The sequence below is a fragment of the Eubalaena glacialis genome, chromosome 2 (assembly GCF_028564815.1).
Source record: "Eubalaena glacialis isolate mEubGla1 chromosome 2, mEubGla1.1.hap2.+ XY, whole genome shotgun sequence".
In the NCBI taxonomy this organism is placed as follows: Eukaryota; Metazoa; Chordata; class Mammalia; order Artiodactyla; family Balaenidae; genus Eubalaena; species Eubalaena glacialis.
The window spans coordinates 45,776,939-45,803,900 of record NC_083717.1 but is presented as its reverse complement, the minus strand read 5'-3'; positions in this window follow the sequence as shown (position 1 = coordinate 45,803,900).

Sequence of the window (26,962 nt, the reverse complement as noted above, 5' to 3'; positions counted from 1 at the left end):
ATTCTGACTGGTGTGAGGTAATATCTCATTGTGGTTTTGATTTGCATTTCCCTGATGAGTAGCGATATTGAACATCTTTTCACATGCCTGTTGCCCATCTGCATTTCCTTTTTGGAAAAATGTCCATTCAGTTCTTCTGCCCATTTTTTATCGGGTTGTTTGTGTTTTTTTTAATGTTGAGTTGTATGAGCGATTTATATATGTTGGATATTAACCCCTTAACCATCAAATCATTTGCAAAGATTTTCTCCCATTCAGTAAGTTGTTTCCTTTGCTGTGCAAAAGCTTTTAAGTTTAATTTGGTCCCATTTGTTTAGTTTTGCTTTTATTTCCTTTACTTTAGGAGATGGATCCAAAGAGATATTGCTGTGATTTATGTCAAAGAGTGTTCTGCCTATGTTTGCCTCTAGTTTTATAGTACCTAGTCTTACATTTAGGTATTTAATCCATTTTTAGCTTATTTTTGTATATGTTATTAAAGAATGTTCTAGTTTCATTCTTTTACATGTAGTTGTCCAGTTTTCCTGACACCACTTATTGAAAAGACTGTCTTTTCCCCATTGTATGTTCTTGCTTCCTTTGTTGTAGATTAATTGAGCATGAATATGTGGGTTTATTTCTGGGCTCTCTATTCTGTTCCATTGATCTATGTGTCTGTTTTTTTGCCATTACCATATTGTTTTGATTACTGTAGCTTTGTAGTATAGACTGAAGTCAGGGAGCGAGTGATTCCTCCAGCTTTGTTCTTCTTTCTCAAGGTTGTTTTGGCTATTTGGGGTCTTTTGGGTTTCTATACAAATTTTAAAATTATTTGTTCTGGTTCTTTGAAAAGTGTCATTGGTATTTTGATAAGGATTCCATTAATCTGTAGATTGCCTTGGGTAGTATAGTCATTTTGACAATTGATTCTTCCAATCCAAGAACACGGTATATCTTTCCATGTTTGTGTAGTCTTCAATTTCTTTCATCAGTGTCTTATAGTTTTCCAAGTACAGGTCTTTTGCCTCCTTAGATAGGTTTATTCCTAGGCATTTTATTCTTTTTGATGCAATGGTAAATGGGATTGTTTCCTTAATTTCTCTTTCTGCTAGTGTTGTTAATGTATAGAAATGCAACAGATTTCTGTGTATTAATTTTGTATCCTGCAACTTTACTGAATTCATTGATGAGCTCTAGTAGTTTTCTGGTGGCATCTTTAGGATTCTCTATGTATAGTATCATGTCATCTGCAAACAGTGACTGTTTTACTTCTTCCTTTCCAGTTTGGGTTTATTTTATTTGCTTTTCTTCTCTGATTGCTGTGGCTAGGACTCCAAAACTGTTGAATGAAAGTGGTGAGAGTGGACATCCCTGTCTTGTTCCTGATCTTAGAGAAAATGCTTTCAGCTTTTCATCACTGATTATGATGTTATCTGTGGGTTTGTCATATATGGCCTTTATTACATTGAGGTATGTTCCCTCTATGCCCACTTTCCAGAGAGTTTTTATCATAAATGAATATTGAACTTTATCAAAACCTTTTTCTGCATCTACTGGGATGCTCATATGGTTTTTATTCTTCAATTTATTGATGTGGTGTATTGAATTGGTTTATTTGTGGATATTGAAAAAACCTTGCATCCCTGGGATAAATTCTACTTGATCATGGTGTATGATCTTTTTAATGTATTGTTGCATTCAATTTGCTAGTATTTTGTTGAGGATTTTTGCATCTATTTTCATCAGTGATATTGGCCTGTAATTTCTTTTTTTGTGGTGTCTTTGTCTGGTTTTGTTATCCAGCTGATGCTTATCTCATAGAATGAGTTCAGAAATGTTCCTTCCTCTGAAACTTTTTGGACTATTTTCAGGATAGGTGTTAACTCTTCTCTAAATGTTTGGTAGAATTCACCTGTGAAGCCATCTGGTCCTGGACTTTTGTTTTTTGGGAGTTTTGTTTTTTTTTTTTTTTCAATTTTCTTTTTTTATTGAAGTATAGTTGATTTACAATATTATATTAATTTCAGGTGTACAACATAGTGATTCAATATTTTTATATGTTATATTCCATTTAAAGTTATTATAAAATATTGGCTATACTCCCCATGCTGTCCAATATATATATATATTTTTAACATCTTTATTGGAGTATAATTGCTTTACAATGGTGTGTTAGTTTCTGCTTTATAACAAAGTGAATCAGTTATACATATACATATGTTCCCATATCTCTTCCCTCTTGTGTCCCCATCCCTCCCACCCTCCCTATCCCTCCCCTCTAGGTGGTTACAAAGCACCAAGCTGATCTCCCTGTGCTATGTGGCTGCTTCCCACTAGCTATCTATTTTACATTTGATAGTGTATATATGTCCATGCCACTCTCTCACCCTGTCACATCTTACCCCTCCCCCTCCCCATATCCTCAAGTCCATTCTCTAGTAGGTCTGTGTCTTTATTCCCGTCTTGCCACTAGGTTCTTCATGACCTTTTTTTCCCCCTTAGATTCCATATATATATGTGTTAGCATACTGTATTTGTTTTTCTCTTTCTGACTTACTTCACTCTGTATGACAGACTCTAACTCCATCCACCTCACTACAAATACCTCCATTTCGTTTCTTTTTATGGCTGAGTAATATTCCATTGTATATATGTGCCACATCTTCTTTATCCATTCATCCGATGATGGACACTTAGGTTGCTTCCATGTCCTGGCTATTGTAAATAGAGCTTCAATGAACATTTTGGTACATGACTCTTTTTGAATTATGGTTTTCTCAGGGTATATGCCCAGTAGTGGGATTGCTGGGTTGTATGGTAGTTCTATTTTTAGTTTTTTAAGGAACCTCCATACTGTTGTCCATAGTGGCTGTATCAATTTACATTCCCACCAACAGTGCAAGAGTGTTCCCTTTTCTCCACACCCTCTCCAGCATTTATTGTTTCTAGATTTTTTGATGATGGCCATTCTGACCGGTGTGAGATGATATCTCATTGTAGTTTTGATTTGCATTTCTCTAATGATTAATGATGTTGAGCATTCTTTCATGTGTCTGTTGGCAATCTGTATATCTTCTTTGGAGAAATGTCTGTTTAGGTCTTCTGCCCATTTTTGGATTGGGTTTTTTGTTTTTTTGTTATTGAGCTGCATGAGCTGCTTGTAAATCTTGGAGATTAAGCCTTTGTCAGTTGCTTCATTTGCAAATATTTTCTCCCAGTCTGAGGGTTGTCTTTTGGTCTTGTTTATGGTTTCCTTTGCTGTGCAAAAGCTTTTAAGTTTCATTAGGTCCCATTTGTTTATTTGTGCTTTTATTTCCATTTCTCTAGGAGTTGGGTCAAAAAGGATCTTGCTGTGATTTATGTCATGGAGTGTTCTGCCTATGTTTTCCTCTAAGAGTTTGATAGTGTCTGGCCTTACATTTAGGTCTTTAATCCATTTTGAGTTTATTTTTGTTTATGGTGTTAGGGAGTGTTCTAATTTCATACTTTTACATGTACCTGCCCAGTTTTCCCAGCACCACTTATTGAAGAGGCTGTCTTTTCTCCACTGTATTTTTGGGAGTTTTTAAAATTACTGATTCAATTTCAATGCTGGTTATGGTCTGTTCACATTTTCTGTTTCTTCCCAGTTCAGTTTTGGGAGATTATACTTTTCTAAGAATTTACCTGTTTCTTCTAGGTTGTCCATTTTATTGGCATAAAGTTGTTCATAGTAGTCTCTTATCCTCCTTTGTATTTCTGTGGTATTGGTTGTGACTTCTCCTTTTTAATTTTGATTTTATTGATTTGGGCCCTCTCCCTTTTTTTTTTCTTGATGCATCTGCTAGAGGTTTATCAATTTTCTTTATCTTTTCAAAGAACCAGCTTTTAGTTTTATTGATATTTTCTATTGTTTTTCAGGTCTCTATTTCATTTATTTCTGCTCTGATCTTCATGATTTCTTTCCTTGTACTAACGTTGGGTTTTGTTTGTTCTTCTTTCTCTAGTTTCTTTAGGTATAAGATTAGGTTGTTTAAGTTGAAAAACAGCCAGGAGAATAATACTTCCCTGGTTGTTTTAAGAATTGAAAAAACATGTAAATTATCTTCTCAAGCTATTTTACTATAAAGTGATGTTGATCACAAGGCCAAATTAAGTTAAAAAAAAGCAGCTAAAATGAGTTTGTCGTTTGTCTGTGAGCATGGCTGTATGGAAGAAATAGAGGCCAGAATCAAATCAGAAAAAAGAGAGGGAAGGATTCATTTACTCAGCTGTATAGATTTATTTCAAGTAAACTTCTAGGACAGTGCTTTTCAAACTTTAGTATGCATCACCTGAAGGACTTGTTAAAACACAGATATTTATCACCCTCCTCTCCACCTTTCTGATTCTATACTTTGGTGTTGGTGCCAGGATTTTTCATTTCAAAGAAGATGAGAGTAATGTTGAGACTGATGATCATAGTACCACAATTTGGGAACCACTGCCATGACAGTGATTCTCAACGTTGGTTGTACCTTGGGATCACCTGGGGAACCTTAAAAGATACTGATGCCTGGGCCCCATCCTCAGAGCTTCTGATTTCATGATCTGAATATCAGGAGTTTTAAAAGTTTCCCAGGTGATTTTAATGTGCAAAAGTTAAAAATAACTTCCCCAGGGAATATCAGTTCTGATATATTTTAGAAAAGAGGCATTCAATTATTCATACAATAAATAAATATCAATTGGATATTCACTATAAGCCCAGCCCTATGCTAGGTGCTTGGGATACAGACATAAATAAGGCAGGGAGAAATACTGCCACCATGATACCTAATGAAACGACCTGCTATCAATGAACATACGCACAGAGAGTTGCTAAGGACTGTATGTGGAGGGCAATGAGGTTTAAGTGAGAAAAGGTTTAAGGACCAGAACTTAGTTTTGAAGAATGAGCATGTTCTATGGGCAGAGAATAGGGGTAAGAACATTTCAAGGTGATTCCTGGTTTGGGAATGGACACTGTGTTCACAGGTGTACTCAGGTAGCCAGAGCCTGGCATAAGTGGTAGGTAAGTAAGTAGGGGAAGTGGTCTAGAATCAGGTTTACATGCTCAGACTTCATTCTATGGGCCTTGGAGAGGTATCTGAAGATTCTAGGAAGAAAGTTATACAAATAGATTTGATCACCAGCCACATCAAGAGGTTGGAAGACCTACCTGAGAAATATATTCCAGATAGAACAATCTCTATTTTGAGATTATATCTAGAATATTCTCCAGATAGACATAATCAAGACACCAGAACATCCTAGAATAATAGAATAATCAAGGCACCGCTTCCTTCTCTTTAGCTAACTCCCAAACTTCTGATTTGACTTTTGAAGGAAAAGAAGGATGATTTTGTTTCCATTCCAAGTCTACCTGTTTTGGACTTTGAAAATATGGGTAGAAAAAGAGTTAATGGGGAGAAAGAAGACACCAGAAAACAGGAAAAGAGAGGGAAATGGGATGGAAATGATACTGAGGTTTGAACCAGCACAGAAGTGGCTGATAAAAATTAATGCTGTGAAAACAAGTTTCCCATCTGCTCCTGGTCCTCCTCTGAAACCCATACCCCAAGACGGCCAAAGGCCCTATCCAGTGGCCTGCACTGCCACCTTCAGGCAGAAGTGCTGAAACAGTGACAATGACTCTCCGCCTGAATTTTATCCTTGGCTTTGGACATAACCAGAATATGCCTTGTATACCATCTGCTTGCCCTCAAGGTGGGCCATCATATTATTTCCTAGTTCTTTATATGTCCATCTAGCTTTTAAATGACTATTTTTCATAAATCTTAAAAGGTACTTCTTTCCCCTACATTTTACATTTCTGAAATCAGAATGTGTCTTGGAATTGTCAGTTTAATTGGCAGATTTATTTTCCTTTGTGACACATGAAGGTGCATCTTACAATTGATGTCATCTTATACTTGGAGAAATATGGCAATATTTAGTTTGCATATATTAGAGGTGAGGCCAGGTGGAAAAGATGTGGTTTTTTGAGTGTGAAAGATCTGCTGTCACCTTGAATCTCTACTATTTCTTCTTTCTTAAGTTCTGTATCTCTACTATTTACTAGTTATTGGATTTTTGGCAAGTTAATTATCTCTCTGAGTCTCGATTTCTTCATCCTTAATATTACGTATCTTATATGGTTTTGTGAGAATTAAATGAAATAGTATATACAGTCCTTGAATGGTTTCTACCTAGTACATTAAAGTACTCAATAAATAACTATTATCATTTCCAAATTAAATTCTCAAAAACCAATAACTGCTCCTGCTACTATTGAAAAGTATCCAGACAAAAACACTGTTCATTCTCAGAATGTGCTATTGAATCCCAAATGCAATCTGTGCAGTTTAATCCTTGGAATTTATGAGAACTACTGCTGAGCAGCTTGCTTTATGTTGATAACAAAAGCCATGAGAGTGCAGATGGAGTCTATGGGGGCATTTATTTTAAATGCACCGATTTGGATGTTTAAAGTCTTAAGCTGAACTCGGCTATCTTTGCCCACTATAATTCAAAACCTCTTGCCACCAAACTGTGTTTTTCCCTGTGCCCTTAAAACTAACCCACCTGATTTCTGCTTTATTGTGATAAACCTGGAAGTGCAGAGCCCAGCCTTTTAAGTAAAACTGCTTTTCCAGCATTTAAGGCAGCCGAACATAAATGAAATAGAAATTGACAATGATAGCAGGTAATGCTATCACTGCCTGCTGGATGCTGTTTGTAGCTTTCCCTAGCAATCACAGGATAAAATAAAGCCCTGCGTTGGAGGGCAGCTTCTCTAATTGCTGCCACGGGACACAAGCAGCCTGGTCTTGAAGCCTCCGTTAGCTCTGCAGGAGGGCAGCTCTGCGGAGCACCCCGATGGGGATGGAGCTTATAAAGATGTCTTGGAACAGGCTTTCATGTTTGCCAAGTGGCTGCCCCTTGAACTGTCTAATATCTCTTCTTTCTTAAATGATATGAAATTGTACAGTTCAAGCTCTTAGCACAAGTCCCAAGGAGAGAGAAGCAGCAATGGAAAGGGGAAGAAGTCAAAGCTTTTCATGGTGGCTGTCCCACGCTTTCTCTTCCTGGTACATCATTGCATTCCCGCAGCTTGTGTTGGGAGGAGGAGCTGAAGGGGGAAAGATGGGGATCGTCAAATTTTCCCCCTGCCCAGCCTTGCCTCTCTATGTCGAGCTGCGTCTATCCCTGGCCATCGTTCAATTTTATATCCACAACTTTTTAACGTAGGTATTAAGCTCATTTTATACATTGGAGTCTCAGATAGATTAAGAATCTTGCTAGTATGTAATAAAGTCATGGTTTTAATCCAGGTTGATGGGACATCAACACCTGTGTGTGTGTATGTGTGTGTGTGCTTTTTTTTTAATTGAACAGTCCTGTCTTACCACTTTCCCACTCCTAACAGAAACCACACCTGCATCCATATCCACCCTCCCCTGTAGGCATTTTTGCAGATAGAATACATGTTTATACTATTAAATTAATTATGTTAACATCTGCTCATTTATTTATGCTCTGGAACAGCCTGGTGAGATAAAACCATTGGGCCCATTTATAAATGACCCCAAAGGAGTGAAGAAACTTGTTCAAGGTTAGAGGGATTGTACATAGGGAAGCTCATATCCTAGCCCAGATTTTACAGTGACAAGTCCCACGTGTCACTAATAAGGCACAACATTCTAATTTTCATGCATAAAAAGAACACACAAACATATAATTTCTAGGAATACCATATTTTGGTGGCTAAAAAGGCTAATATTTTAAGGTTCCTTAAAGGTTTATAATAAGCAAGGATGAATTGGTGAGTGGGGAGAGATGGTGATAATTATTTAATAAACTCTGGAATTCCTTTTCACCCAATTTGTGTTCCAATTTAGCAATTTATTTACATCTCTCTGAATGTTTTCCTTCATCTGGATTAAAAATTATGAAAATTTTAATTAAGTACTCCATGAAATTTTGAGGGGGCATCTAACAGGTCTCTGAGGTCTTGTGGGACTCTCTTTTCCTACCTGCTATGATAATGAAATCATAGAAACAGCAGGAAAATGTGTTTAATATACTGCCCTGATCAAGGCTGCTGGGGTATCAGGAGGATAAAATTTATCATGGCGCTTTTTTTGTAGATGTTTATGACAGGGGCAAATCACTATGTTCTTATACTCTCTGAGACACCGATGTGGGCAGTAAAAAATGACATTACTTAATGGCCTCCTGCTACCATGTTCTTCATGGAGAGGCCAAGAGTGTCATGGGAAGAGCTGGAAGAAGGATGGGCAGTCAGAGACCTGGCATTGAATTCCAGTGTGTCCTCTAACTGGGATCATGAGGTCTGGTACTTTCTCTTCTCATTGGTAAAGCCAGTCCAATGGTCTTGACATTGTAGAACGGTTGTGAATATGAAATGAGATAATATTTGGGACAAGCTAGGGCATTTATTCTTCAGAACAACCCCACTTATCATCCCCATTATACAGAGGAGGATAGAAGAGGCTCGGAGAAAATGAAGTCCCTGCTAAAGGCCACACGACTCTAAGTACTGGAGCCAAAATTAGAACCTGGTCGTGGTGGCTTAATGCCCATGCCATTTCCATGCTCCGTGCTTGTTGAAATGCCCCATCCGTCCTTTGATATTCTTTGCTCTCTTGGAACATTCTGATTCCTAATGAGGTCTTTGGAGCAGATTGTCCATCGAGACGTGGTGGGTGACCCATGCTGGTTACCCGGCCAAATGCAGTACCCACTGCAACTGAGTACATTGGCATTTGCGTTTATGTTTCAGCCTCTCCCGAGTATGGCAAGTGTAAATGACAGCCCCAACCTCAACATCTCTGGCAAAGCTTTTAATATCTAGTGGTTGAACCAAAAAACTGAAGACTAGTCCTAGGGGACCCATACTGAGCTCTTCCCTATATGTTTCCCATGACAGAACTGACGCCGGCTCTTGAAGCATCCACAGTCATCCCACTGGCACTTAACAAGCAGAAATGTGTTACAGACGATGGCAGGAGATAGCTGTTCCTTTTGGTTTGAGAAACATTCATCTTTTGTTTGCATTAGATTAGATAAATATTCTTAAGTATGAGCTAATATTAAGGCAAGTTATGCAAATCCTTTGTGGCAGAAGGCAGTGTAATATTATGTAAATAAATATATTTAGGTAATGAATTCTATTGTCTAGCATCATATCATTTACTGATCCAGTTATGCACACATATGTATTTTATATATGGTTGTCTAGTATCATAATCTAATAGACATGTATGCACACAGAGACAGACACAGACACACACAGACACACACAGACACACACACATACACACACACATATAGGTGCAGATGAAGCTTGTTATCTGTTTGATTTATAACAGAACTAGAAACCAAAACAAAATTGTCCTGGACCTTCCTCTTTCATGAACTGTGTGACTTCCTGGAAATGAGCCTCAGAGATTTCTGCAGCATAGATAAGCAAAGCAGCAGATCCTGTAAATAAAGGGACTGCTGGAAATTGGGGTCCCCTGAGCAGCATGGACATGGGGCCTGAGTGAAAGTTTGGGCTCCCTGACACTAAGATCCTAAGGGGATGCTGAGGGAGACCGTGGGCCCTAAGGCTCCCTGAGGCTGGGACTTCTCAGGGGCACAGGGGCTTACTCCAGGTGCCTCAGTGGGAGGTGCACAATACTTCTGCTTCCACTCTACTAACCTGTGGGGCAGGGTGGCGAGAAACTGCATCATCTCCCATCAGTCCTAGAGCCCTTGCCACATGGGGACTTGAAAGGGGGTACCTGAGTTACAGGATGCTGACACAGAAACATTGCAAACCATCTTTTCCATCTCTTCACCATATTTTTCACTCTTCCTTTTCTTTCTACATCTTTCTTATCAGATGGCACTGGAAAAAAAAAAAAACCCACAATGGTTCATGGGATCTGGCAGAGGGGAGTTTGAATAAGTTTAAGTTTATTTAGTTTAGGCTTAGTGGGATGTATGTCTGTGATTTGTAATTATTTTGTGTTAAGTTATTGGTAATCGGCCCAATGTAGGTAGGACCAGCCTCCAGGAAGCTAACATTGCCTACCACACTGACCCACTCAGCATTTTCTCACTAGATACGGGACCATGGCTTGTACCACACTCTAATCACATCCTACTGTGCCTGGCAAAAAAGAACAAGGGGAGTAGAGGAGAAACAAGGTTTGGAATATATGGAGCCAGAACTCAATGTATGGAAACTTCTTCAAATCATCAAACATCAGTATACAATTGATGGTGGAAGATGGGATTTTCATTGAAATATCAAATATAGTCAAAATGATAGTTCTCTCTTCTCAAGCGTTGACAGGAGAATACAGTGTATATGATTACAAAGGCACTGTATTTTTTTTTATCATTGTTAGAATTGAATGAAATGCGGGTTTTCAGATTTTCTGTTTGAAATCACAGCCATGCAGTGGTCCTGTTGTGAGGGTATTTGTGTCTGAATTCATGTGGTTTACATATCTCAACTATCAGTAATAAAACAATTTTTGATCGACTCTACTAACAGGAAGACTAACTTTTCTTTTTATTCGCTCTGTAAAAAATATTATACAATGGCAATTATATTGAGAGGTGATCAGAAAATATGAAGCCAAAAATGTAAGAAAATAAAAACACTATAGAGCAATGTTAAGCAGTCAGTTACTGTTGTCATCTTTCTGGATTGGGGGGATGTTTGAGGAATTTGTCAACATATTAAAATTTTATTCTGTTGTGATTTCTTTTCGGGTTTTGAACAAATATTCAACTTTGTATCTAATTTCATGTTTATGTTTGCATTTTTTCTTAAAAAGTCTTTTAACAGTTAAAATTATATGAAATTTATTCTTCAAACCTGGATGTCACTCTGACAAAAATGTATAAAAACCCTTCAAGAACATATAGGAGGAACTTCCCTGGTGGCGCAGTGGTTAAGAATCCACCTGCCAATGCAGGCGACATGGGTTCGAGCCCTGGTCCAGGAAGATCCCACCTGCTGTGGAGCAACTAAGCCCACGCGCCACAACTACTGAAGCCCACGCGCCTAGAGCCCATGCTCTGCAACAAGAGAAGCCACCACAATGAGAAGCCTGCACACTGCAACGAAGAGTAGCCCCTGCTCGCTGCAACTAGAAAAAGCCCGTGAGCAGCAACAGAGACCCAACGCAGCCAAAAATAAATTAAAAAAAAAAAAAAGAAAGAACATACAGGAGTCTGTGTACATTTAAGGTGCTAGAATCCTTCTTGGGCAATATAGAATCCTAAAAGCATTAAAAGAAAAGATAAGCAAATTTCCCTCTATAAATATTAAGAAAAAACATTTATATGGTAAAAGATGATTTCAACAAAGTCAATAGAAAAATAATAGATTTGGAAAAATATGTTTGCAACCCAGATAGCAGAGAGAGTGTTAATGTCCCATCTATGCAAACATGTTGAAATTGATAAGAAGGGAGTGCACAGACTAGTAGAAAAAAAATGGCAGAGGATATAAAGAAACAGTGTTTCTTTTAAGCACATGTATTAGGCCAGAAAACACATTTCAGCAATTAATACAGCTTTAATATCATACAGCCCCCAATGTCTGACAACAATAAATTAGAAAATGATGACAGAATAACCAAAAGAACCTATTTACCTGGAAACATGAAACACATATCTAAATGTTACTGAGTCCAAGCTTGGTCTGCTCACTGCACCACAGGCCAATACATCGGGAGGCGAGATGCTGACGCAAGGAATAGTGACTTTATTCAGAAAGCCAGACTTCCGAGAAGATGGCAGACTAGAGTCCTAGAGTACCATCTTATCAGGGTCTGGATGCTAGTTTCTTTTATAGAACAGAGAGCAGGAGGAGGTGAGGAAGTAAAGTAAAAAGGCCATAAGTCTTACAAAATAACTTCTGGCTTGGCCAGCGTCAGGGAGGGCGTGTGTTAATTTCTTCCTTCCTGCAGCCATTCACAGGTGGACAGGGTCAGGATGTTTCCCTGTGAGCTGAACAAAGGCACTTTGATTTAACATTCAGGCAGAGGGGCAAGGTTCCCCAAGGCAGGCCATTATGTATGCTTATAGCTACAGACAGCATCCTTTTAGTGATTATATAACAAAAGCAATGAAAAGCAAAGGTTAAAGTAAAAGAAACAGATCCAACATGGAGTCAGATTTTGTTTTTCCCTGTTACATAAATAGTTCATGGGTCAAAGACTTTATCATGGAAATTAAGCAATTATTTAGAACTGGGCAGTAATGAAAATACCTCATATTAAAAGTTGTGGGAATGTACATAAAGGTAGAATCTTTATTGGAAAAGTAAGACAGAATGAATGAGCTAAGTGTCCACCTCAAGGAAAATTTTAATAAGGATAGCTTACCCAAAGAGATCAGAAGGCAGAAAAAAAATATGAGTACAAATTAATAAAATAGAACACAAAGATAATTGTTCAAAATTCAAAGGTGCTTTATTACTTTACATTGATTAATAAAATGGAAAATTCTGATGCAATCGAGCAACAAAAGAAAGAAAAGGTATGATTAAACAGTATTAGGAACTAGGGAGGGGGCACAATTAGATACAATGCAGATAATAGTAAGAGCACACTATGAATGAATTTATAATAATTAAAAACTGAGATAAATGGATTACTTTTTAGAAATTATCTATTTCTTGTTATATTTATCCAATTTTCTAGTTATATATAAAATTTACAAAAAATGTGATTGAAGAAGAAGTAGAAACCAGAACTGATGTTTAACCATTAAAATTTTTTAAATTCAGTAAATAAAACTTTATCCCCCAAATAAAAAAGTCGATCTGCTGGGTCAGATGTTTGAGGAGGTAATTTCTGCAAAAATCAAGAAATAAATTATCCCCATTTTATACATAATATTTCAGAGAGTAGAGAAAAGAAGGGAGGCTCCTTAACTCATTCTCTGAAGGTAATAATAACTTTGACACCAAGCTAAAAAAGAACAGCAGTAAATCTGTTTGCCAATATGGTAGTCTCAGGTTATGTCTAGAAACCAAATACCTTAATTAAAAAGACACTGTACACCAATAGAGCATTCAGCTTACATGCAGTACTGAAGTTACCTTAGCTCAGGATTGGCAAACACGTTTCTTTCTTTTGCCAACTCTGATCTGTTTATTGTGGGCTGCCTGGTGTGTAGCGATGAGAACAGATCTCACTTGGGAAGAACACAGTTACTGAGGTTTGTATCAGGTGGGAACCCTTCCACAGATATGTGCCATATTTATCCTGATTTCTCACCTTGAACATTTTCCTATGGTATGTTAAATGTCCTGAGAACTGAAAATACAAATGCAAAATCTCATCTTAAAAACTGTCTATTTAGTAATGAGTGAGAAAAGTAAGAGGTATCTATTCATAAATAATTGAATGCATACCACATGACAGGAACTTACATAGACATTAAAAATTCAGATATGAAGAAAGCAAGAAAAATGTCCTTGTTTGTATAGTTTAATTCTGGGGGTGAAGAGTGGGGAAAGACTCAAAAAATAAACACCAAAACTAAATACACTATATTGTGTGTTAGAAGATGTTAAGTGCAAATGGAAAAAAATTAAAACAGCAGATAGGGATTCTGTGTGTGTGAGTAGGGAGAGGATTGAAACTAACTAGGATAAAAAACTAGGGGTCAGAATACTCAAAATACTCCATTTAGAAATGGAATAGTTATACACCTGAACCCCCCATCCTTTAATGTTTTACATGACACCTCCACCACGGTGCATTTTCGTGGACTCTCAGAGGTCCAAAGTCACTGAAAGTATCCCTCTCCATCCCCAGAATAAATTAACATGTAAAATACCTGGTCATTTTTTAAGGAAATCCATATGGGCCACAGATTCTAACCAATTAAAGAATCTACAAACAAAAACACAGCAATTAAATCCCTACTTTCCAGATACAAAGTTATTCACCTGCTGGGTTGCAATCTTTCTAGACTGGGAAAGTATCCCAGGGCTACCACCTGACACTCAGGAGACCACTCACCCAGAGAACCTCAGGGGAATCCAGTGGAGAAGGGCTGAGACACAAGGTAATGCAACTCAAATCCCAAACTCAGTGTTGAATGGGGGAGAATTGGAGACAATTTCTCCAATAAAAGGACATAAAACAAGAGAAACTGTTCTCTCCAAGCAGAACAGACAGTATGAAAAATAAGGGAAGGTTTCCCAGAAGTGCCTTACATTCAGCAGGTGTCCACAGAATTCACTTAATTTCAATAAAATGTAATCAATTGGTTACAATTACTTTCCTGAGGCAGGTTTTTGCCTAGCTCAAATAGTTCAAGTCCAAAATAGAACAGAAAGCCTTCAGGAAATTTTTGTCACCTAAAAATTGCCTTCTAAATCAGGGTCATAGTGAGGATTCTAAGAATAAATGTTAAAATGAGGAAAAATACTCTTTTAAAAAGCAAAGTGTGAATACAAATAGGTGGATGGGATTCTTGTGCCTGGAGTAAGACAGATTGCTTTCTGTAATGGGCTTCTTTGTGATTCAGTGTTTTTGGTTCATGGTTAACTTAATAAAATAGATATATATTAAAATGTCCACAATAATTCTATGCAGCTCAGATGGCAATGGTCAGAATTTGACTGAAGACTGTCTTCATCTCCAACTTCTAGTGATGAGTCAAGTGGGAACCATATCAATGTTGGTCTAAATAACTAAGAATAACTAAAAAGACGATCCACCGGGTACACCTATTAGTAATGTTCTTTTACCTAGCTAGTGTGTACCTGACTATCTTTTTTGATCTCTACAATGATCTTTCAATGGAAATGAACTCGTGAACTTCTGAAGGGAAAATGAGTCTTTTTGCTCAAGAGGCAAGTTTGTAAAATTGTCAGTTATTTAGCAAAGGAAAGTCCTGGGATCAGAGGCCAGGTCTGTTGGTCTCTGTCTTGAACTGTGTGAGCAAAGGGCTCTATTTCTTTGCCTGATGTCATTGTCCCCAAGAGCAGAGGTGCAGACCATTGTATGACCAGGATGAATCTGCAACAAAATGAGAGGAAACAAATTCTACATAAAGCCAACTATTTTTTAAACTATTTGTTTTAATTCTGAGATTTTTATCCTGAAATTAAAGAAATAGTAGCAAGTAAGAGGGTTTTTATGTGAGTGTATGTTTGTACTTGACACAATTTGAATCTGCCTCTTATTTTCATCCTCTAGGGTTTTTTTTTTTTTTTTTTTAACATATTTTACTGAAAAAATCCAAAGTTTAGGAAAAACTGACCTAAAAACATTCATCTCATTCTTTGTTCTCCTTTCAAAACAATAGGCCAGGCTTCAACTATGAATGATCTAAGTTTTGCAGAAAGTCCCCCCAAAATTAGTAGGATGAAAGATCAAATAACACATCAAAAAGTCCAGTTACATCAGTGTGTCAGAGTTTTAAAAAGTCGACTTATATCCAGTGACAGGTGTGCTTTTCCACCATGTCTATTTCCAGGGCAGGACTGAAATTCTCAACTTAGAAAAAGTAAAAGATCTGTAGGGAAATGGTGACGAATTTGTCATTGCTCAAATCTGGTGCTCAGCCTTGGACTGAATTTAATATTAATCTTGATAGAGGCATGTTTGCAGAGGGACAGAGAATAAGAGAAATGCACCAAGGATTTATTGAGCCTGCTGTAAAAAATCCATTTTTGTAGCGCTATTTTTCTTCTGCAATAAATGTTTAGGGGAGGAAAAAAAGAAAAGCTTAAAATTGGTGTCAAGCTCTTTATTCCATCCATTGGAGATTAGCTGGAAAATAAATATATCTGTTTATAATGCATCACTTTTGATGAAGTTGAAAAGGTGGAGAGGAAAAAAGTATCAAGCAGGCTGGGGTTTGTAAGGATTTAGCTCGAGTCCTTACACTAAACTTTGTCAAATAGTAATGGGCTATCAATGAATTTTTACTGACTGAATTGGATATACAAGCTGAGTACAGTCCCTAACCAACTCTATGAGGAAATAAATGTTACAAAATGAGAATATATCACTCCTTCCTGCCTAAGATTTACAGATAAATGTATTTTTCTCATCTGTTTATGAAACCTATGAAACTAGAAAACATTGATCTTTGTCAAATTTGGGGGTTTGTGCTAAATTGAAATTGTGAAATTAGACTAGTAGGCTATTTCCCCCTGTTCCCACATTAATTAAAGGCCATTGTACTACACACAGTTTTTACAAAACGGAGGCTTCAAAAATTGTCCATTGTTCTACCAAGCACTGTGTTGAATCAAGAGGTGTAATTTGAGACAAGATGGTAGCCTAGTGATATTTGCCTCCTTTCAAACTCATTTCTAATTGTCCCCAGGATAGTCCCCTTCTTGTTGTTCTTTGCCGGTGTTTAGTGCTTATCTCTTTGCTTTGCACATGTTAATGCTGCTCACCTCAGGCAAACCTGTGCATTCAGTGTTGGTGAACTTCTAACAGGGAAGTTACAAGAGAAGAGGAGAGTAGTGGAAGGGGAAATATGTGTTCAAGGTCTTGTTTGGTCCTGGGTGTTATGAATATATTATTGGTAATATTTCCCATGCCCCTGAAACGTTCCAGTTTATGTTGCCCCAATAGCACCAATAGACTAGATATATAACATTATAGATGATGTGAGACCCTGCTTGACCACCTCCTCCCCCTCCCCTTCTCTCTTTCCCTCCCCTCCTCCTCTTCCTCCCCCTCCCCTCCCCCTCCTTCTCCTTCTCCTTCTCCTTCCTCTTCTTCTTGTTCTTGTTGTTGTTCTTCTTCTTCCTCTTCTTCTCCTTCTTCTTCTTCCTCTTCTTCTCCTTCTTCTTCTTTAGAGGGAAGAGAAAAAAACTTTATTCAGGTATAAAATGAAGTAAAACAAAAACTGACTATTATCTGCTTGACTTTTTTGAGCCATGAAAACATTTTTTCACACTTTCCTACACATTAGTGTTTTTAATTTGCATAAATATTTCTGGCCTACTCTTATTTTCATAAATCATCCCTGTACTGTATCTATAACAGAGTCTTTTGAATCCTTTAAGCATCCAGCCTTTAAATTGATGGTGGCTATGCATTTATCCCACAAAGTCCCATGGTTTCCTCTCTATCCCTTTCCATTTAGTTCTTAATGTCTTTTTCAGATTTACCAGAACAACTTCCTTACGGGGAAGATGCTATATATTTAATCATCACTTTCCAAATCAAGTTATTTGGAAGCTGGAAGAGCACGTAGAAAATACTTGTTTCCTGAGGTCTATATTAAGTAAATCCATTACTTTTAAGGACTCAGTCTGTTACACACTTATTTATTCCTAAACTTCCAGCCTAGGTCAGTCTAACTTGAATGGTTAGTCAATGAATTTGCATCAACTCATCTGGATCATTGAGCAGAGTCGTTCATTATACCTCCTTAGAGCACTGATGCCTTTAGAAACTATGGTTTATAGTCTGTGGCATTGTTTGCACAACTCCTTCCTAAGCACTCAACTGTTCAAATCAAAACACTATCAGCATCTTACAGAATATAACATATATTACAGACATGCCCCAAGAGTGTTAGTGTCCAGTGTCTTGAACATTGTCCCCCTACTTCAATGTTTCTTGATTGAGGACCCCTTTTTATAAAAAAAATATTTGTTTTTTAATTTATTTACTATTTTTTATTTCGGCTGTGCCAAGTCTTAGCTGTGGCACGTGGGACCTTCGTTGCAGCATATGGGATCTTTTAGTTGTAGCATGGGACTTAGTTGCGGCACGTGAACTCTTAGTTGTGGCATGCATGCGAGATCTAGTTCCCCAACCAGGGATCAAACCCGGGTCCCCTGCATTGGGAGCACAGAGTCTTACCCACTGGACCACCAGGGAAGTCCTGAGGACCCCTTTTTAACATCAAATATTTCACATGATTTAAGCTATTACCTATTAAGGAGTTTATCAGTTTCTACGATAATACACTTTTCTTAGCCCTGACGTTGAAAATACTTCATGTGGTTCACATAGTCAGAGGAAATTTCTAGAAGCAATAGATTCTATGACCCTTTCCCCATCCCCACATACATTCAAACACACATACATGCACTGTTTAAAAGTCTCCCAGACTTCAAAAATGTAGTGCTAGAACGGAACTTTACTGAATTATTTCCGAATCTGTAGTAAATATAGCAGAAAGTATCTGAGTTCAGCAGTTGATTTTAAAGCGTCGGAAGAAGTCAGAAGCTATACTTAAGGAGCCTTACAATAGGAGGGGTAGGGGAGAAATAAGAGATGTTAATGTTATAAGAGCAATATTTTCCACTTAGTGTTACTCTGATGATTTGTGTAGCTTCTTTTGTCATATTCCAAATTTTCTCAATTACAGGTAGTAATTTGCGGTTAACTCAAGATTATTAATTCCATCTGAATCTGGCTTAAAATTCCATCTCAGTCTTTCCTTCTCTTGTCTTCCTTCTGACTCCCAACTGGACTTGCAGTAGCAAGGCAGAAACAAGAGAATCCCTTTGTTCTTATCACAGGCATCACTCACAAGTAGGCTAGCCCCTTGCCTCCAGCAATTAAGGTTTCAAGGAAAGATATTCTTGTAATACATTCTGAGCCAAAAGATCTAAACAAGATCTATGGGGTGTTGGGCTGAACCTTCTAGGGTCCATGCTGGTATTTATATGTTATGCCCCACCTGCCATTTCAATTGTTCCCCATATTCCCAGTGGCACTGTTAGTGTCTCAGAGACTTCTGCTCTCAAACTTTGCCTGGGATACAGGGCATTTATGCTTCTCACTGTCAACACATCTAAGATCTCAGGAGCTCATCCTTCATTCTCTCTTGTCCCTGCTCTGCCAGGGGGTGAGAGCAAACTGCCAAGTCTCCTACTTTCCTGATGCTACTTCTTCCTCCCTTTCCTTTGTCTCCCTTCACTGCATGTCTACCCTCAGCCCAAAGATCCTTTTGCATAAGGGAGTGATGAAAGCAAGCCCATTATAAAACCTGTGGACCTTCAAATCTCAATCTCACCCCTGAATTCCTGACTTGCTACTGTAGAAACTGAGGCTCTCCATGTACTGGTCACTGCATTAAGAAACTGAGGACCTAATTTCTGGGCAGAGGAAAAAATAATGCATACTGTGGGATGCTCCAGATTTAAACAGACATAAGAGAGTAGTTGATAGGATAACATGTGGATATCAGGTAACTCAGTTCAAATCTTAGCTCTGCTATCTACAAGTGGTACTTTATCCAATTTGCAATGTATCTAATTTGCCCATGCCTCAGTGTCCCCATCTGTAAAATAAGAGTGATAATGGTTCCTACTTCCTAGGATGCTTTTGAAGATTAAGCACATTTTTATACACAAGACTTTTAACCAAGAGCAACTGCTGCATAATAAGTGTTCAGTAACTGTTAGCAATTGTGATTCATCAGTTTTATTACCAACTCATATATCATTCTGCCACACATCTTTACCTTTTTAGCACAAAGCATACCAAATATTTCAAGTTGAAAGGCCAAATGCCATTTAGCAAATCTCAGCATGGACTTAGGTTCCCAACAACATGTATAAGGATTACAAATAAATGTAGTATGGATTAGATGTGTAGTATGTGTGGTGTCTTCACATAAGATTGGCAGACAGTGCCACTGGCCTGCCCTCCAGAACATGAGCATCACTCCATAGTCACAGCTGGTCTTTTATATAAAACTGTTGACTGCCTGGCAATCTAGAAATTCCTAAAGTTCAATGGCAAGTATGTTCTTTTGTGAATATTATTTATCCAAACAACTATTTGAAACTTATAAAAAATTGTAGGGGTGGGAGAAGAACTGGAAAGATTTAAACAAGTAAGGGCATATCAGTACAAATTCATGGAAGTGCAATTTAGCGATTGAGCTAAATTTATACCTATGTCCACATACTAAGCATTCACTTTTTGAAAATCTTTAGCCAACCATTCATTTGGAACCAAAGAATAAATTGCAAAGAGGGAATACATTGCAAAGAGATAATTGTCCTGGATCATCAGCTTTTCCATTGTCAAAATTTATATGAAGAACATTAGAACTTAAATGAATACTCAGAATATTAGAGCTAAAGGGCAGATTGTGTCAGACCAGTAAGCCTACTAGCTTTGGTAGGACATCTTGGCACAAAGATCAAGACTTGACAAAACTCTAATTTGAAAAGATACATGCACCCCAATGTTCATAGCAGCACTATTTACAATAGTGAAGACATGGAAACAACATAAATGTTCATAGACAGATGAATGGATAAGGAAGATGTGGTATACACACACACACACACACACACACACACACACAATGGAATATTACTCAGCCATCAAAAAGAATGAAATAATGCCATTTACAGCAACATGGATGGACCTAGAGATTATCATACTAAGTGAGGTTATTCAGAAAGAGGACAAATACCATATGATATCATTTATATGTGGAATCTAAAATATGACACAAATGAACTTATTTACAAAACAGAAACAGACTCACAGACATAGAGAACAGACTTGTGGTTGCCAAGGGGGAGGGATGGAATTAGCAGACGTATATATAACTGAATCACTTTGCTGTACACCAGAAACTAACACAACATTGTAAATCAACTATACTCAATAAAATAAAATTTAAAAAAAGACTTGTTTTGTAAGTAACATGAGCATTAGGCTTTGCAAGATAATCCATCTTCAAGTTTAGGATCTACTCCATCTCTAACTTCCTTTCATAACTCAGGTGCTTTATGAAAGAAATTATATAAATTTGTACTAAATGTCTACTTTAAATCTAAGATTGAAAAGTCAACACTTAAATTCCTATAAAATTGTATAATTATAAATAAAATATTATAGAAAAGGTAAAGCAGTGATCATCACATAATGCATTTCTTCAAAGAAATCTTTTTTTGCCCTCTTTTTCTCTTGTCTTCCCCCTTCCTCTCTTTCTCCCATGTCAGCCTGCCTTCCCCTCCCCTTCCCATATCTCCTTATCCAGGGAACCCATGCTAGCAAAACACATGCCCTTCCATGACTTTCCTCAATGTAATATACAGATATGTGTACACATATCCACATATTTTAAAAATTGTATTCACATGTCCGTATTCCCATTTAATGCCTCAAAACAAGCCCTTAAACTCAAGTGGCATAGGTACCCTTTTTAAAGGCAGCATACTATTTCATCACTTGGATATACCATAATTAATTCAGCCATAGCCTTATTAACCAAAAGACATTTACTCTGTTTTTAAAATTTTGCTCCTATAGACGGTGCTACTATAAACATCTTAGTGCATGTACCATAAGAACAACGCAAAAAGAGTAATTATTTTTCCCATTTTACAAATGATGAAACTATAGCTAAGAAAAGTGCAAATGGTCACATCATCCATCTTGTTTGACTCTAATCTCATGTTTCACTAAACCATGTGAAACTATTTTGTTCTTATTCTGACTTTTTAAAAAAAGATTTATTTATTTATTTATTTATTTATTTTATTTAGCTTTGTCCGTGTCAGGTCTTAGTTGCGGCAGGAGGGATCTTCGTTGAGGCATGTGGGATCTTCATTGCGGTGCGCAGGCTCTTTGTTGTGGAGTGCAGACTTCTCTCTAGTTGTGTCAGGCGAGTTTTCTCTCTCTAGTTGTGGCGCACAGGCTTCAGTGTGCGTGGGCTCTGTAGTTGTGGTGTGGGAGGTCCAGAGCGCATGGGCTCTGTAGTTTGCAGCATGCGGGCTCTAGTTGAGGTACGCGAGCTCAGTAGTTGTGGCACGTGGGCTTAGTTGCCCCACAGCATGTGGGAATCCCTGGTCAGGGATCAAAACTGCGTCCCTTGCGTTGCAAGGTGGATTCTTTACCACTGGACCACCAGGGAAGTCCCTTATTCTGACTTTTAAAAAATTATAGGTTATTAAATGAAAACAAATGTGACTTGAAGTGTGACTTCAAGAGAGTCAAGCACCTGGCAGTTAAATAGAACTTTGAAATTTAAGGAGAAAAGATGATTTTACATTTATTTTTATAAGGGGGTCTCTTAAAGTACAATGGTTTATTACAAATTTAGGTTTTGGGGAGGAAGTAGGGCAAACTAGAATTTTAAAGAAACAGTTTCCAATACAGGATACTTCCAGTTGCCAGATAAAACGTACTGAGCATCACACATTTCTGGTTCTGGGACAGATGGATGATTTCTAATGGGACTAAACCTCTCATTGACAACTCCATGTGAAACAACTCTTGGAGCTCAAGGAAGAGAGACTAGCAGAAGCAAGACTAGTACGACTTTGATCTCTGGGAAGAGAGATGCCCACAGGAGGCTCCACATTTATCCTGGCTTTTTCCATGAAGGCATTTTCCCAATTTTCTGTGGAGGAAAACAGAGGCCAGGCAGGAAGTGGCTGTCTGACTAAAGTAAAGATAGGAAATCAGGATTCCAAGCTGACATACCAGCTGGGATCTCAAGGGCAAAATCCTGGAGAATGGGGAAGTACAGAGAAACTCCTCAAACTTCTAACTCTTATCAAGTCATTGGCTAATTCTTCAGCTAAATATGGCAGCCATATGGTTAGGATTAGGCATTAATTATATATTGATCCCTCCCCCCAAAAGCCTTTACTTTCTGAACATTAGCAAAGAAAAAAAACGGTACGTATTCTGTATCTAGGAATAAAGGAAGTGGGATAAAAATAGTAAATAATGTGATTTCTTATAACTAATTTGAAACATGAATTTTTCAAATTATAATACCAAATCAAGTCAGTATGCAGACTATTGAGATAAGTTATTAGGAAATGCCATAAAGAGAAAAGAACAAGTAATATGAAACATGAAAATAATTGCTTACTTCCTTTATATATATTTTTTGATTATTTATTTATTTATTTATTTTTTTAAACATCTTTATTGGAGTATAATTGCTTTACAATTGTGTGTTAGTTTCTGCTTTATAACAAAGTGAATCAGTTATACATATACATATATCCCCATATCTCCTCCCTCTTGTGTCTCCCTCCCACCCTCCCTAACCCACATTTATATTTTTAAAAGGCACAGAGCTTCCAAGGTAAACACAAAATCAGTCTTAGCAAAGATGATATTAACCTAATAACAAAGTTTTCATTTTTCAAATCAGGATCAAATTTTCCAAATTAAGAAGAGTTTAAACTGTGATTTTAAACTGTCAGAAGAAATGATAAAGTTATGTGAGAGACTGTCTAAGGGAATTAGTAATTGGGATATTGGCGATAAACAGATTAATAATGTACAGTGAATGCTCTGAAATTAGTGAACAAACTGATGTTTCAAGTTATTCTTATTTCATGAGGAAATTTCTGTATCTAAATATAAGGTGGTAGCAGTGCTTTCAATTGCTAGAGATATAGAAGCTAGTATTCACTTTTAGAAGAAAATCGTTTGGGTAACACATCCACAAGAAAAAAAGAATATGGCAGAGCAAGAGTCCAAAAGTCCAGCAAACTAAGCATCTGGGAGGCCAAATGGAGCAGCAGAGATTTTAGCAACTCCCTGTTGTTGGGGGGACTATGTTTGGAGTTCAATTCCTGACATTTGGAGGGACTTTAAAATACAGTCCAGGCTTTCAGTTGCGATTCCAAAAGAGCCATGAACTAGGAATAAACGCCACAACCTCAGAATAAAGACCACACCTTAGGAGACAGAGCCATGGCTTAGGAATAATCACAAAACTGAAATATAACCACCCCAAACAGTAAAATCAAACATCAACTAAACTACAGTGATCTGCAGTCCCTATGGTCTCCCCAGGAGAAAACCTAACCCTTGTTAGAGGGAGAGGACATCATATATAGACTCTGTACTGTGTCATCTACACTGTCAGAGATCCATTAAAAATTACCAGGAGAATTAAAACCCAGGACCAACCAAAACAATTCTTTTTCAACCATAGAAGCAAACACAAAAGAAGTTCAGCTAATTGACTTAAGATAACCATGATTAAAATACTTTAAAAAATGGAGATAAAGATGGAGAATTTCACCAGAGAATGAGTCTTTAAAATTCTAGAACTGAAAAATACTATATCTGACAGCAAGACATTGATTTATGGTTTTAATAGACAATTAGACACAGCAGAACAGATGATTAGCAAACTGGAAGACAGGTCAGTACAAAATATAACGATTGAGAGAAAGAAAGAAAAGATTTTTTAAAAAAAGGAAAAAGATAAAACATATGCGACATGTGTCTAACTAACATAGCCCTATAAGGAACACACTTTAATTAAAAAGAAGCAAATGGGTTAAAATGATGGGAAAAGATATTCCATGCCAACCTTAATCAAGGTAATGCTGAAATGGCTATATTAATACAAGACAAACTAGATTTCAGAGCAAAGATACCAGGGATAAAGAAAGCCATTTTATAGTGATAAAAAGGTCAAGTCATCAAGAAGGTTTAACAATCCTAAGTATTTTTGCAGTTAATAATGGAGCTTCAAAATATATGAAGCAAAAACGGATAGAACTGCAAAGAGAAATACACATAGAGGGGAAGAGAGAGAGAGGGAGAGAGAGAGAGAGAGAGATCTAATCTCTCTATGTGTGTGTGTGTCTGTGTCTTCCTCTCTCTCTCTCTCTCCTTCTCTCTCTACGTACATGATAGGACAGGTAGATAGAAAAATCACCAAAAATACAGAAGACTTGTCAACCAACCTGACCTAATTGGCCTAATTTATAAAACATTCCAATGAAAAAACAGCAGAATTCACTTTTTTTATGTGCACATGGACCATTCACCAAAACATACCAAAATTCTGTGCCGTAAAACAAGTCTCAATGTATTTAAAAGGGGTAAGATATACAAAGTATCAATTCATTATTCGATCACAATGGAATTTAATTAGAAATCAATTACCAAACAAAATATCTGAAAGAGCCCCACATATCTGGAAACTAAACTACATACTTCTACATAAACCATGGAACAGAAGAAAAATGAAAGGGAATTTAGAAAGTATTTTGATTTGAACGAAAACAGAAATGTACATTCTGGTTTCAGCTCTGACATGTAAAGAGCTAGGCAGATGTCACTTGCATCCTTACAACAGAAAAAGCTGAACAAACCCCATATCAATGACTTTTCTTGGACTAATCACAGATCTGAGGTTGAAAGACAAACTGCCACCCCCAACAGTGGGGAGAAAGGCAAATCCCAAGGGTCACAGCTGAGATATACATACTTGGTGCAGAAACCGCAGGAGCCGTAAACTGGTAAGAACACTTAAAGGGTAATTTGGATGAATGTCTGGAGGCTGGGTGTGGACTAGTATGAGGGAAAAACTCCTTGGGGCTGCAAGTTTGGGGGAAATCCTAAGATTTATCTCCAGGAACTCCACCAGATTTTCACAGCGAAAAGCCATGCAAGTCCCCTTTGTGACTCTAGCAGGGAAAGGAGAAGAGTAATCATTGTGAATATGTGCAGGAAGTGATGCCTAACAAAGCCCAGCTTCCCAGGGGAAGAAACTTTACGGAGTCTTGCCTTAACTCAGATGGAGAAAATCATTTCTTCTATTCCAACTCCCTCTTGGCTTTTTGTCTCACCAAGGGTGTGTGAAATGGGAAGGAGGAAACTAGACTTCTGAACAAACGACTGTGAACATCACAGCCCAGAGAAGCAGGTCCACCAAAAGGCTGAAAAGTAGTCACGATTATAAAATGCCTCAACTATAGTTGGAGCTTTTAACACTCCCCTCTCAGTGATTGATAGAACAAGCAGACAGAAACAAATGAAGATACAGACGACTTGAATAATTCAACATACATAGAAAATTTTTTCTTGCTCTTTTAAAAATTTTTTATTTTTTATACAATTTTTAAAGGTTACTCTCCACTTACAGTTATTACAAAATATTGGCTATTTTCCCTGTGTTGTACAATACATCCTTGTAGCCAATCTTACACCCAGTAGTTTGTACCTCCCTATCCCCCGCCTCTGTATTTTCCCTCCACCCCTTCCACTGGTAACCACTAGTTTGTTCTCTATATCTGTGAGTCTACGTCTTTTTTGTTATATTTACTAATTTGTGGTAATTTTGATTCCACATAAAAGTGGTATCATACAGTTTTGCCATTCTCTGATTTATTTCACTTAGCATAATACTCTCCAAGTTCATCCTCTTTGTTGCAAATGGCAAAATTTCATTCTTTTTTATGGCTGTGTAGTATTTAACGATAAATAGAACACTCTAACGATCAAACTAAAACCACAAGGAGATACCAGTATACAACAACTAGAATGGCTAAAATTAAAAACAAAACAAAACCTTGCCAAAAGTTGTTGGTGAGGACGTTGAAACAACTAGAACTCTTATTTATTACCTCTGGGAATGAAAGATAGTATAACCAACTTGGAAATCACTTTGGCAGTTTTTTTTATAAAGCTAAATATAGACGTAAACATATGACCCAGCCATCTCATACCTATTTATTTACCCAAGGAAATGAAAGTGCATGTCCACATAAAAACTTGTGTGAGAATTTTCATAGCAGCTTTATTCAAAATAACCCAAACTGGAATATCAAAGATGTCTAACAACAAGTGACTAGATTAAAAATTGTGATATATTCATACATCGGAATGTGGTTCAACAATAAAAGAGCACAGAGTACTGACACATACAACAACATAGATGAACCTTAAAAACATTATGCTGAGCCAGAGAAGTTAGACATAAAAGTGTCCATATTGTATGTTTCTATTTACATGATATTCTAGAAAAGACCAAACTAAGTTATTGTGACAGAAAGTGGATCAGTGGGCACCTGGGGCTGGGGTGTCTGAGGGGAACAAAGGTAAAGGAAAATGGGGAAATATTTTTAGTGTTGATGTCCTATATCTTGATATTATTGGTGTTCACATAAGTATATATATATTTGTCATAACTTATTGGACTGTACAGTTAAAATGGGTGCATT